This window comes from Tympanuchus pallidicinctus, unplaced genomic scaffold, assembly GCF_026119805.1.
Source record: "Tympanuchus pallidicinctus isolate F22 unplaced genomic scaffold, pur_lepc_1.0 scaffold22, whole genome shotgun sequence".
Classification (NCBI taxonomy): Eukaryota; Metazoa; Chordata; class Aves; order Galliformes; family Phasianidae; genus Tympanuchus; species Tympanuchus pallidicinctus.
In genome coordinates, this window is record NW_026294739.1 from 30,851,866 (window position 1) to 30,864,761 (window position 12,896).

Here is a 12,896-nt window from a genome sequence, read left to right on the forward strand (position 1 = left end):
TAAAGCCATGTAGACACTTATCTACTGCTGTACCTGTTGCAAAGTGAAAACTGATGGAGTAGGTCATGAAATTTCTGCTCGTTTTAGATTTATGGCACACTTGACAATAAAAGATACAGGCTGCAGTGTTTATCGTTTTTAATGAGATAGTAGTCAGACCATGAAAGACTCTACGTGATTTTTTCTTTCTGTTCCGGTGCATTCACATGTTCAGTCACAAGATTACAGTCTTGTAAACCTGCCTTATTAAATTGGCATGTCGTTTTTCATCAATTTATTGGACAAGTTGATGTATTTAAATGTGTAATATATACTAAGTAAAGTTTTAAATATTCAGCTAGGGTTCTTATAGTAATTGTGGGTATTCAGATATCTAATGTAAAAGGTCAGAGCTGTAAATAATTCCTTGAAATAGATTTTTTTTTTCTTGCTTTTAATCAGAGAATTTGGAGAGGGAGGAGTATTGCCATAGTATGAACTAGTCTAATAGTTTCTAGCTATATTCAGATTTTTATGAACAATCTAAACCTCCTACTCTGTAACACAGAAGAAAATATTTGAAGCTTAATGTTACTTAGCAAGTATTGGATTTTAATCAGTAACTATGTGGAACAGTTATTCAGATAAGAATATTGCACCAAGTAGTAGTATTTCTAGTGAAATAAATAAATTTAACTGCATGTGTGAATAATCACAAAGACTTTCTTCAGGACTATATGCAAAATAAATATTAAGATCAGCAGTTACAAGCAGAAGGATAAGCACTGTCACTCTGGAAGGCTCTGTGTGAGGAAGAAGGATTGTTCTGATGGTTTGATGTGACAAGTTAAAGCACAGTCCTACTGAAAGGAATGGCTTTGTAGCATTGTAGTTGGCTGCTGTTAATCCTTGAGAAGCCAAACAGCTCTGGTAGATAGAAAATAAATTCTTTTCTGACTTATTAATGAAATCACTAATGGCATTCCACTTGTACAACAATGTTGTGCTTTTTCTTGTCCCAGTGGAAACCTTTATCAGTAAAACTGCAGTGGCATGAGGCTGAGAATGTTTGTGGATGGCAGTGGGATTATTTGGAAGTAAGTCGAGAATATACCAAGGAAACACCAAGATGTAGACTTATTTCTGAGTTACATGTACGGGGTTTGGACACTGATCTGAATTCTGAATTATATACTCTTTTCCTCCTAGTTTTTTAGATGAGGAGTAATGACTATATATTCTTAAACAATAATAACTGAAAGGAACACTTTTATTAAACAGCATTTGGGTTAAAAATCTTTCTACTTTAGGAAGTCTGATTGGGTTTGTAATGCTCTAATGACTCAGATCTAATGATCTCATAGTAATATGATGAATCTTATATGTTATTTTTATCTTTAATATAATTTTTATTTTTATTTTTTTTTAGTTTGTGATATTTTTTATTGCCAAATTAGAATTAAAATAAGAACAATACTACAGTGTATTTTTCTACTATTAGAGAAATTTTCTGCAAAGTGGCTGTCCCCTCCTCCCCCCCAAAACAAAACAAAACAAAAACAAACAAAAAAAACAGATTTGGGACTCCATTTTATACAATTCACATCAGTTCCCTCATTGTAGAGTGCTTTATTTAGACTTCATCTTTTGAACTGCTTTCAAAACATAGTGAAAATTAATTCTAGTCTAAAGTAAAAGATTTATAATTGTCAGACTGGGGAGATGGAATTTTGATGACCTTTCCCTAGTTTCAGACAATGTTTGTGTTTATGGAACCAGATTTTCCTAAATGGTAACAACTTGAGCGTGTTATGAAATCTTGTCTGTTGAAAACTTTTAATTGCCTGGTATAAATTCATAGGACTAAGCAGGAAAAGAAATTGGGAAAGAAACAGAGAAACGTAAGTAATAAAAAATATTAAATGAACACCAATAAATTGCTTGTTAATAGAAGATTAAGGTAAAAACAAAGAAGGATCAAAATCTAAATTAAGTAATTAATAATAGGCTTATGCATAGAATCTGTTTTTCTTGAGTTGGGGGAGCAGAGAGACATAATTATAAATGGAAGAATTGGTGTAAATGAAAATTTTACAGTGACCATGGCAAAGTTTTCAAAGATCAAGCCCAACATTTTAGTTGTTGTATAACTAATGTTTGATTGTTTTAAATATCAAATTAGAATGATGATACTCTTTAAATTCACAAAATGTGTCATTAGAGTTGCTAATTCTAACTAAAAACGTATTTTAATAAATGCTGTATTGGAAGGAAAAGAAATAGAGATTTTTTTGGATTAGGCACATATAAAGCAAGGAGGGGAGGGAGTTTGAGAATTTTGATTTTTGTTGTTGTTGTTAAATTGCATAACTATCCACGTTTTATAACTATGCTTCATTTACCTTGAAAACAATTTATCTTGAAGGGAAGGGAAGATGGAGTTTCTTGTCAAAGATTACATCTAGTTGATTCCCCTTTCTAAAAAAGAGAAATAATTAAAAAAAAAATAAAAAAAAAATCAGTGCTAAAGGCTAAAAGGCTATATTGAAATTCTAAAGAAATCTGCAGAAGTGTGGTACTTTAGGCTTGTTATCAGGTACATACATTTGGGCATCCTGACGCTCTATAATTGAAGTTCACTGCTTGACCTTTAGTCTGTAAAAATGGTGTGCCATCGTTAGCACTGACTGCTCACGGTCTTCTCTTGTTGCTCTGTAGGCCAGCTTAAACCATCTCGTATGAAGCAGCCTATTTCATGATAGACTCTTGAGTTTGCTGCTGTTAGAAGGTGTACATGGTGTTCAGTAATGCTTGCAAATATATAATGGATTTGCTTCCCTTCCATATCTCCCTTTCCTTTTCTGATTTTCTAATATATTTTCATGTTCACCATTAAGTATCCTGTGCTACTGCTAACATTTTGTACATTAAATTGTAATTTAACCTTCTGATGCACTTGAAGTAATTAGTTTTCTCTCAGACTCCCCATTCTGCAGCAATAAGAGATAGAGGACTGTAATTCTTGGCACCTCCTGTATTAAAAGCAGGAGCAAAGTACTGTCCACTTGCCATATTCAGATGGATCAGTTGATAAGTCTAAACTGACATCTGGAAATCCCATTAAAGTTTTCTCCTAAAACGTAGACCAAAATAAACCTGACCTGAGGCGACATTCTTTCCTTTACTTACCTAATTATTTCTGTCCCATTCTCTTTACCTAGAGAGGAAGAATGTTTCAATTTTGCAGCAACTTTTGATGCTAAAGAAAACAATTAGCTGGTTATGGCAGAAAGCATAGCAGGAAGAGTTGTACTGTGTAAAAAGTCTCTTCAGATATATTGAGATCATAAAAATTGAAAGAAGTAATGCAGAAATAAATGAAAGCCTTCCAAACTGCACAATTAGATTTTCATCCTCAAGTTTAACTCTGAGTCTGTCTGACTCTAAATATAAGGCTATTTTACAGTTGATTTTGGAAAAAGGGAAATCTGCAGAAATTGGCAGAAATTTTAAAGAATACTCAACTCCCCACAAGATTTCTGCCATTCAATTTGGGCAATGTACTACGAGATCAACAGCTTTTTAACTCAATTTTTTTCCATTATTTGTAGCAGAAATGTTATTAGATATGGATTTAAGTAATGTAATTACATGCAAGTGGTAATTTAGAAGTATTTGCATGAGAGCTACTTGAGGAACTATGGTGTTACTGAAATCAAACCATGATTGAGACTTAAACCTAATCTTACTCTGCGCTATCCTGAATATTATCAACACCTTTCCACCCCTTTGGAAAATAAATGGAGGAGAACTGTATGCAAAGCAATGATGTTTTCTTTTTTAAGTGTCCTGACAAGATAAGTTAATTAAATATTTTACAATCGGGGAAAAAAAAAAAAATCAAATTTTAAATAGATTTTTAATAAATAATATTGGGGGGGAAGTGGGGAAGGATCAAATTGATCAAATTTCCTGAGTTATTCTCACTGTAGTGGGCAGATTTTAGTTGAATATTCTGTATGACATGTAACTGAGGATTTACTGTGGTGAATATATATGAGCTTTATATTTCTTCTGTCTGTCATCTGTCATGGTGCAACATCCTGTTGCCTTCCAAGATGATTGATTGAAAGGATGGTTTTAATGATTTTTCTGTAGTAAACATTTCAGTTCACTTTTGGTTGCTGTGCTGGTGATTTGTTCCTTTTAACTGCACTCTCTAAGAGCTCATAAATGACATTTTATTTTGGGTTCAGTTGAGAAATTCACCCAAAAGTTGAGTGAGTTAATCTGAAAGAGCAGCCAACCTCCAGCCAGGCAAACTCTGATGTGCTCTAGGTCTTCCCCTGATAGGCAGCAGAGTAGAGTTTCCAACTGATCACTATGATCGTTGTTCACTTGTCTTTTTGTGCTTAGTATCCTCCCCAGTTTATAACCTGCATTATTCCTAAAGTATCTGAAACTGCCATCCTCTCTCTGTTAATTATCAGCATGAATTTGCACTGTTAGTGTCTTTGGTGAGATTTGTATGATTTGTGTAGATCACCAGGGTTTCCACTTTTTCATCTGCTTGTTCTGGGCTTATATCTGAGACAGTCCTCTTCTTCCTTCCTGAATCCCTGAACATGGTGCAAAACTGCTCTGTAGTACCACTGGGACAAGAAGAGTACGAGTAAGAAGATGCTGTGAAATTTGAATGTTAGGTCTTCAATTCAGCCCCCAAGTGGAACAAATATTATGTTTACCTTCACTTACCCCTTTTCTCTGATCTTCAATTAGGCCAAGAATTAATTACATAAGGATTAGAATGCATGATGTCATCTGCTTCCCTCCTAGGAAATTTTGAAATTTAGCCTTATAAAAAGATGATTTCCTTCCTCAAAATTTCCTCAAGTTGCTGTTGCTCGTCACTGCATTAGAATAAGTCACAAAAAGAAGAATTTTGGAAGAGATCTGTACTGCTTTATTTTTTGTTCTCCCTTTGTTTCTATTGAAAGTGTTGTTAGCTGTAGACTCCTGCTGTATTTATTAGTGTAGTCAGACATGCAGTTGACAGTAGGAAACTTCCATAACATCTGCATCAACATAGATCTGTCTCATATCAGTCATTTCAACATTTAGTGGATTTTATTTCAAGTATAGGAAAAATTGACAGAACTGAAATTTCTGCAGTAGTTTCTTTCTGAACAGAAACTAGAAAAAACTTTGTTTTTGTTGCTGCTTTTTACAAGAAAAAAAAATCAAACTTAAGCTTTTTCAGTTGGCAGGCTTAGGAAGACAATGGCTTTGTGTTAATGTTTCAGATTTTCTGTTAATATGCATGTATTTTAGGGGCAGAATGATAACTGCTAGATAGGCTGGTTTCAGAATCACAGCTGAACAGAACAGAAACAGGAGAACAGAAGCTCTACCTGGTGATAAATGTTAGATGATAACAAGAACAGATAACAGTTTAAAAATATGCTGCTGTAGAGTGTATCTTTTTTTTTTTTTTTTAAACTATTTCATAAGATAGTGCATGACATTATAAACAGATTCATTTGCCTGCTTGGGATTCTGTGTTTGTGTGTTGTGTTTTTAATTCTATAGCTTGAAAAGTATTTTTGAAAGAATGTGATCTTGAAAATGTATTTGCTTTATCTGAATCTTAGTATTAAAACTGTTTACTTCAATGGTTTTGTCCTGACCTGCAGAGCGATAAAGAGAAAAATACTGATTTGTGCTCTTCCAGAGAGATCTGTAAGTGTTCTGGTTTTGGGCGAGCTGGGTTTGTTGCTTTTGTTTTTTCCTTTTTGTTAAGTATCACAGTTCTCTCTGTAGTGCTAGACCTTGATTCTCTGCTTGCTGGACTCCCCTGACAATCTTTAAAGGTACTATATAAATTATATTAAAGCCAGGTGATGAAAAATGATTTGGACCTTTTAGGGGTTGAGAATGGATGTGATATTTTTTTGGTGATTCTAGAGGTGCGAATGCTTGGGTTTGATTTTTGTTACAAGATAATTTGGGTGGAGCAGATTATTGCTAGCTGTCAACTGGGATGGAAAGAATTGCAGTTTAGGTGATGCTCTAAAAGAATCTGTTGCAATCTGTCAAGTCCTGAGTCATTTCTGGAACAAAATTGTTCTGAAGCTGTTGTAGACCTTCCATGGGTAGGTTGAGCAAGGTGGTCTTTAAAATTGGAACCTTATCCTTTCTGTCCTTCATCCTGTGCTCTGTGTCTGGGAGTAGCAATACTAATACTGTGAGATTGAGATCATTTAAAATTGTAAAAATTGAAAATATGGCATGAAAAAAAAGCCATTGAAGTATCAGCAGCAGAAGTGTTGAAATTTCAGATTCAAAATACTGAAGAATATGATCTGATGTATATCTGAGTTGTGTTACTTCTAACATGTAAATCCGCTTGGGAAGTACATGGTCTGTAGTGCTGAAGGAAGGGGAATAGGATGGAAATCTGCTGGTAAGTAACAAAATTTAATAGCAAATACCACATTTTTAAATAGCAACAGCTCCTGTGTTATTTTGAGCATCTATTTACTTCTATTGGCAGTCCAAGTCCTGAGGCTGAGCATTTAATTTAATGCTTTACATTAAAGAACTATTCTCGTATAGTGCATTTGCCTTCCAGCCTCTGCAAATAAATAACAAGTGTGCCATACATCACGGTCAGGCGAGTTCCACTGCCAAATGGATAAAACCGCCTCAACAATTTTTTGTAGTACTGGAATAGGAAACATTTATTACATCTATTATAGACAGTGGAGTGATTTAAGAGCCTAAGAGGTGTCATTTATATAATGTTACAATTCTTAACTCTCAGAAATAAAATAAGCAAGGATCCAAACAGGCTCTACATCTATACTGCTACCCACAAAACCAAGCATTGCTATAAACGTAGATGGTCATTTTACAGCCAGACATTTTTACACTGTATCTTTTTGCCTGACGTCAGTATCCCTAAACTTTATCTGGTTTGAAGAGTAATTATAGATACAGATTTCTTGCCCTGCATGTTCCTTTCTGTAGAAATTAGAAAACCCTTGGCAGTTACAGGAAACTTCACTGTATTACTGCAAAATTTTTTTCTTCAGTAACGATAATATAGATGCCTGGCCATGAGCATTTGTTGCCTACAGTGAGTGTTTGTTGTTTATCGTATGTGTTGTTGCACCCATGTTGATGCTAGACAACATTCCCTCATATATAACTGAGATGTATTAGTACTAATATTCATTTTTCTGTTGTCATAGTGCCAGCATGATCTGCTCTTTATACTGGTCACTGTAGAGAGAAAATCACAGATGTTTATTTCAAAGATAAGTGAAGGAAGTGAATGTTTCAAATCGTAGAGTGTATTCTGATAAGCACCTGGGAGAGCAGTCTTAGAAGGAGAAAGGAACACAGGTTATACCAAAGAAGAATACAAAATAATTGCAAAAAGCATTGGTGTATTTCCAATTGCACTCATATATCATCAAAGTTGTATGAAAATTGCTCAAGTTGCTTATCTCAAAGACAGTTGGTATAAATGACCGAGTGATGTGAGTGTTGCATCTATTCATGGCAAAGGATGGCCTGTGGAAGCACATTTTTTTTTTTAAACTTGATTTCTCAAAGCTATTTGAAGAGATACCTGCTTCTCTGGCACAAGAACTGCTTCATGTTTTTTAATATTGTTGAGTTTTCACTTGGAATTTTACTGCAGCTTTGGAAAATTACATCCTATTCTTTGTCTGCTTGATATAGGGACCTGTTAAATCCCTGAACACCAAAAACTTGCTGAATTTCCCTGGGGGTGATGGTCTTATTACTTGCTATTGCTTCAATTAATTCTCCTGGGAGCCATTTAAATTTTTTTAGCCCTTAAAACTTCTGGAAATTCATACGATTATGAAAGATTTAACTCAACTAAAGGATAGTTTAGGATTGTTAGGATAGGTCTTAAGTTTGCAAACCCCATTTTTACTCCCTCATGAGGCCACCAGTATTTGCCCTCTGATGCATAAAATTTGACAATATGAATTATATACCTGCCCAGACCCTACTGTTTCAGAGCTGGGGGAAAAAAAGTTAAAGCATCAGTGTGTAAATTGATGGTAATTCTGCATGCATCAGTAGCAGTGCCAAAGTGTAAATCAGGTTAAGACAATTGACACATCTGAAGACTTAATTGAGAATGAAAGCTCAGGTTCTAAACAGAATAGTGTTCATTGTTCATGTATGCAGAACTTTATCTCAGAATATACATATTCTGATGCTAAACTTTAGCATAGAGCTGTTTAAAGTATCTCTGTCAAAACAGAGTCTGTTTCTAATATTGATTTATAATGCAGATTGATGAAGTTATTGGTGTAGATTTGTCCACATACAATATTATGCTTCCCTCCCCTTTTATTTCTACTGAAGCAGAAGTCTGTCCCATAATTCCACGTCAGGGAAGCTAAAAAAACTTGGAAAAGGGAACCTGCTGAATGCTGCACTTGCAAAGCATTCACTCTTCCTGAAATTAAACTCAAGAACAACAAAAAAGCAAATGTCAAAGGAGTAACTAAAAAGGGAATCCTTTTTACTGAAATTTTCAGAGATGGCATTTATCCTGTAATTGTGATCTCTAATCATTCCATAGATTTGTTTGTCTTGCAAATCTTGTAAGTACTGCTTTAACCCCAGCAGGACTAGTGGATATTCCCAATAAAGAATGTGTCACATTAATGACTAGTAGAAATTATTTTATTATTTCCAACAGTATACAAGTATTTTGATAACTTGGTCCATATGTGTACTGCTGCTGTTTTCAATCACAGTTTTAATTCAAGCATTTATGTTTTAAAAATTGGGTCCAGAAGGTCTTAAAATAACAAAGTGGGACATGCTTGTTAGATGATCTGCTTTCATGTTACCCCTCCCTGTCTTGTAACTCTGCTTGGATTTTTTTGTTTGTTTATTTGTTTTTGTTTTTTTTTGTTTAAATCTAGTTTAAAATATGAAAAACAACTCTCTGACAAAGCAATTTTTTTATTATTATTATTTATTTTTTTGTTAGCATTGTTTTTTTTTGTTGGTTTTTTGTTTTGATTTGTTTTTGTTTTTGTTTTTTTTAATTGAAGTTAGTGTGAGTATAATTAAGGATTTCCTGGATTATCCAGACAAGAGAAATCATGGATGAACTATCATTGCTGAAGCCAAATTCATAGAATCATCAAATGGCTATGGTTGGAAGAGACCTTGAAAGATCATTGAGCGCCAGCCTCCTGTGACTGTGTTGCCCCCCACTAGATCAGTCTGCTTAGGGCCCCACCCAGCCTGGTCTTGAATTACCTACAATGGGGCCATCCCTCAATTCATGCTGCTGTACTGGGACACACCAGCTCTCTTTGCACACATCAACTCATTGAGCATGCTCTCAGCACCCAGAAGCCCTCTGAGATTTTAGCGTGTGATGCATTGGGCTGAATTTTAGCATGTGGCTGGCAGAGTTAGGATTTCTTGTTGTCACTGTATAAATTTGTCATATTGAAGCCCCACATCTGTCTGCTCTGTGTGCTGTTTTCAGCTTAAAGCTCTTTAAAAAGAGTGTTTTGTTTGTTGGTATGTTTTGGAAATCAATAGAAAATTTATCACAGTTGAAGGGGACACAGCCTTGTACTGTTGTTTGTGTACAGTCAAATCATGAGATAAGCTCTAAGGATAAATATTAATTGCTATGGCACATCATTGCAAACCAAATTAGTATCTTGCTTGATTAACAGCAGTTGTATTCACGGCTGTTTGCTTAGAAAGCAGATATACTGCACAGTATACAGAGTAGCATTTTAAGGAATTTAAATTCTACCCAAACAGGATTTCTAGATAGAAAGGAAGAAAACTCCAGAATTTTGGTAGCACCAACTGAAAATAATCTGTTAAATCACAGCCAACATGAGAGGCACTTCTAAAGAACTGATGCTGTACCTGTATGACCTAAGCAGTCAGTAAGGGTTATTGAGGCTACACAAAGGTAACTCTGGTCTTTATAACGGGCTCTCAACTATTTTTAATCAAATTGCAAACCAGTATCATATTAGCTAATAAATTCACTAAGAATTTTGAGAATTTAATCCATTAATCTTAAATCTCTGCACAGACAAAAGTCATTGAGATAATGAGTCACCTGAGGCAATAAGATTCAGTAGAAATCAGATGGCTAATTTTTGCCTGTGCCCGTGAATATTTCTTTTAGGAATCCTCTTTTTTTCCTCATGAGAAAAGTATTATTAGCACCTTCTGCACTCCTTTCATGCCAGAACGCTTGAGGAACCACATCTAGTTCTGAGAATATGCTCTTGCAGGCATTTGTATCTTTTTTCTGATGGTGAATAATTTGTGAAGGACGTGTCCTAACCCAGACATGTCAAACTCTGGGACTAAATTTTCACCTCCTGTTTTAACATTTACAGTCTGCAATGACTTGAAGTACGTTTCTATGTGCATTTGCAAAACACAGATTTCAAGCGTATTTTAAGTTACGCCTTGTTCAGATAATTTTTTTACCCCACATCTTTTATTGATACCACTCCTGGATTGTTGGTATGTAGTTTTGTGGAGTTCTTTTATTTTATTTTTTTAAAACCTATTTCCATTACCAGTTTTCCTGCTAGAAGTAACTGCTTTTTTTTTTTTTTTTTTTTTTTTTTTTTCTTCCAGTTCGTTCTTCAAATGCAGCTTCTTTTCCCTTATCCTAATTGTTTTTTGAATTTTAAGGTGTCTACACAGCAGCTTAGAATCAAACGAGTTGAAAATGGTGTACCAGGGTGTGGGGGGGGAGGAACATGGTGGAATTCAGGTATACCAGCAGGGAAAAATCAATGTTTATCATGATCTTTTCTCAGTGTGAAATGGACTGAGAAAGGATGTTATGTAGCATGAAATCACGTAGAATGACCTTGAAAGAATTTAGAAGGCAATCATGAGCATTCTGTCTGAGCTTGCAGATTTATTATAGCACAAAGATGCTGTGAGTTCTCCTATTGTACTACTAAGCAAACAGAGAATTCATAATGGACATCTGTGTGATTAAAAGCTCAATCCCCTGAGAGTGCTGAACACCTCATAATTTACAAATAGAAAAACCTTGACTGAGATGTTAAAGGCATTCCTCATGCTTGGAATTAATTACATATTAGAGGGATTTAGAATGTGGTCTCTTTTTTAATAATGTAGGGAATTTTTAAATCCTTGTTAAATCTTCTGTATGTTTTTATTTTTACTTCCTGACCCTGAGTGTAGGTACCTGAGTATTTTGCAAGCTTTGCATGAAAAAGAGCTTAATAAGGAGCCCTGTCCTTTTACAGAAGCTATATAATGTTCACTGTCCAAACACTGCGGGACAATCACTCAATTATCCTCACTCTGGTCAAAATTCCCATATCACCTGAAATTCCATTCTATACTTCTATAAATGCTATATTTAAGATAACATTGCTTAAAGATTCAATGGGAAAATAAAGTTCATTGCTAAATAAACTCAATCTGAACATGCAGGATTCTCATGTGCAAATGAAATCAAATGTGAAAAATATTCTTTTAACCTGGCTGTGCTCACAGTTCAGAGCAGTAGGTGGAAATCTATTCTTTTGTGAAAAATTTTCAGAGTCCTCAGAAAACTGCAATTGACAAATTATGTCTGATGGTTTTAAAATGTCTGAGTATGCTGCATACAATTTTCTTCCTCATTTGAAAGAATTTGAAAGTCTGTTCCCACTCTTGTCATTTGTTTCAAAATAATTTGCTATAGAAGTGCTTCCACTTCTCCAAGTTAATTTCCTTTCCACATGATCTTTAAAAGTATTTTTATTAATTTATGTCAATCTGGTTATTTTCAGCTGTGATGATGTTCTGATCTGCTTATATGGCCTGCTCTGGAAGTCTTGAGTGTCAGTTTTTGATGCGATTCTTCATGTTCTCTATTAATCAGAATCACCTGTTAAATGGACAAATCAGTGTAACAGCTGATGCATTAGTTTCCAGCATTTTCATAGTGATCATAAAAGGTAATTAACCCATGACTGTGTCAAGGAATACTTATACTGACATGTGGCATTTTATCTGTAACTTCATGACTAACAACTGCTGAAAAATATAGTTCTTTCTTGATGTTATTCTCCATTGACTGTCAGATACCCCTAACTACTATAAGAATTGAAACAGTTATGAAGTAGATAGCTATTTCTTTTCAACACAACCGTATTAGAAATATTGCATGTATTTGGAAAACATTATGATATCTATAAAAAGCTTTTTCAAGGTGCACACTATAAATTTAAGTAGTGAGATCTGTTTGCAATGCTAAAACTTGATTGCATATAGATTCTTTCTGTCAGCTGTAATGGTGTTATACATGTGCATTAGAGAGTGCAGTATTTTCTACTGAATTGTGTGAGTCATAGAATAGGTTTCTCTTTTCTCTCATTAAAAAATATTTTTAACCTTTATTAGACAATATTGAAGTATTAAGTCTGTGGAAAACTTTATCTTTGAACTTCTTTCTTTCCCCCCCCCCCCCAGTAGGAAAATTAAAACACTTATTTAAGGTAAGTGCTTTACCTACAAGTGCATTAAAAAAAAAAAAAAAAAAAGTGGGAGAATGAAATATCATCCCTTTCTCCTGTTGTATGTAAGCATTCTTTGGCTGTGCCACTTTGAAGTAGGAGGAAAAAACCGTGGCTTACATTTATATGTAGGATGACAGTCTTCTCAGATGTTTATTTTGAAGTGGTCCAGACTGAGTCATGCAGATCCCTTTTTCCCAGTCACCTACCTTGTACTGCTTCTGAAAAATACTTCAGTCAGTAGCCTGAAGTGGTAGGGATTGAAATTACTGGGCATTTTGGAAAATTTGTGCCTAAGTATCCACTGTAGGGTACAAGGATTACTAG

General features: G+C 34.7%; 1 long non-coding RNA gene across 1 annotated transcript in view; it reads left to right on the forward strand.

The window, feature by feature from the left end:
• Positions 1 to 12,896, forward strand: part of LOC128082576 (uncharacterized) — a 37,004-nt gene that overhangs the window by 22,898 nt on the left and 1,210 nt on the right. The window contains exon 2 of the long non-coding RNA XR_008207727.1: positions 11,844 to 12,011. This is a non-coding gene — a long non-coding RNA (uncharacterized LOC128082576). The remainder of the gene's footprint in view (positions 1 to 11,843; positions 12,012 to 12,896) is intronic.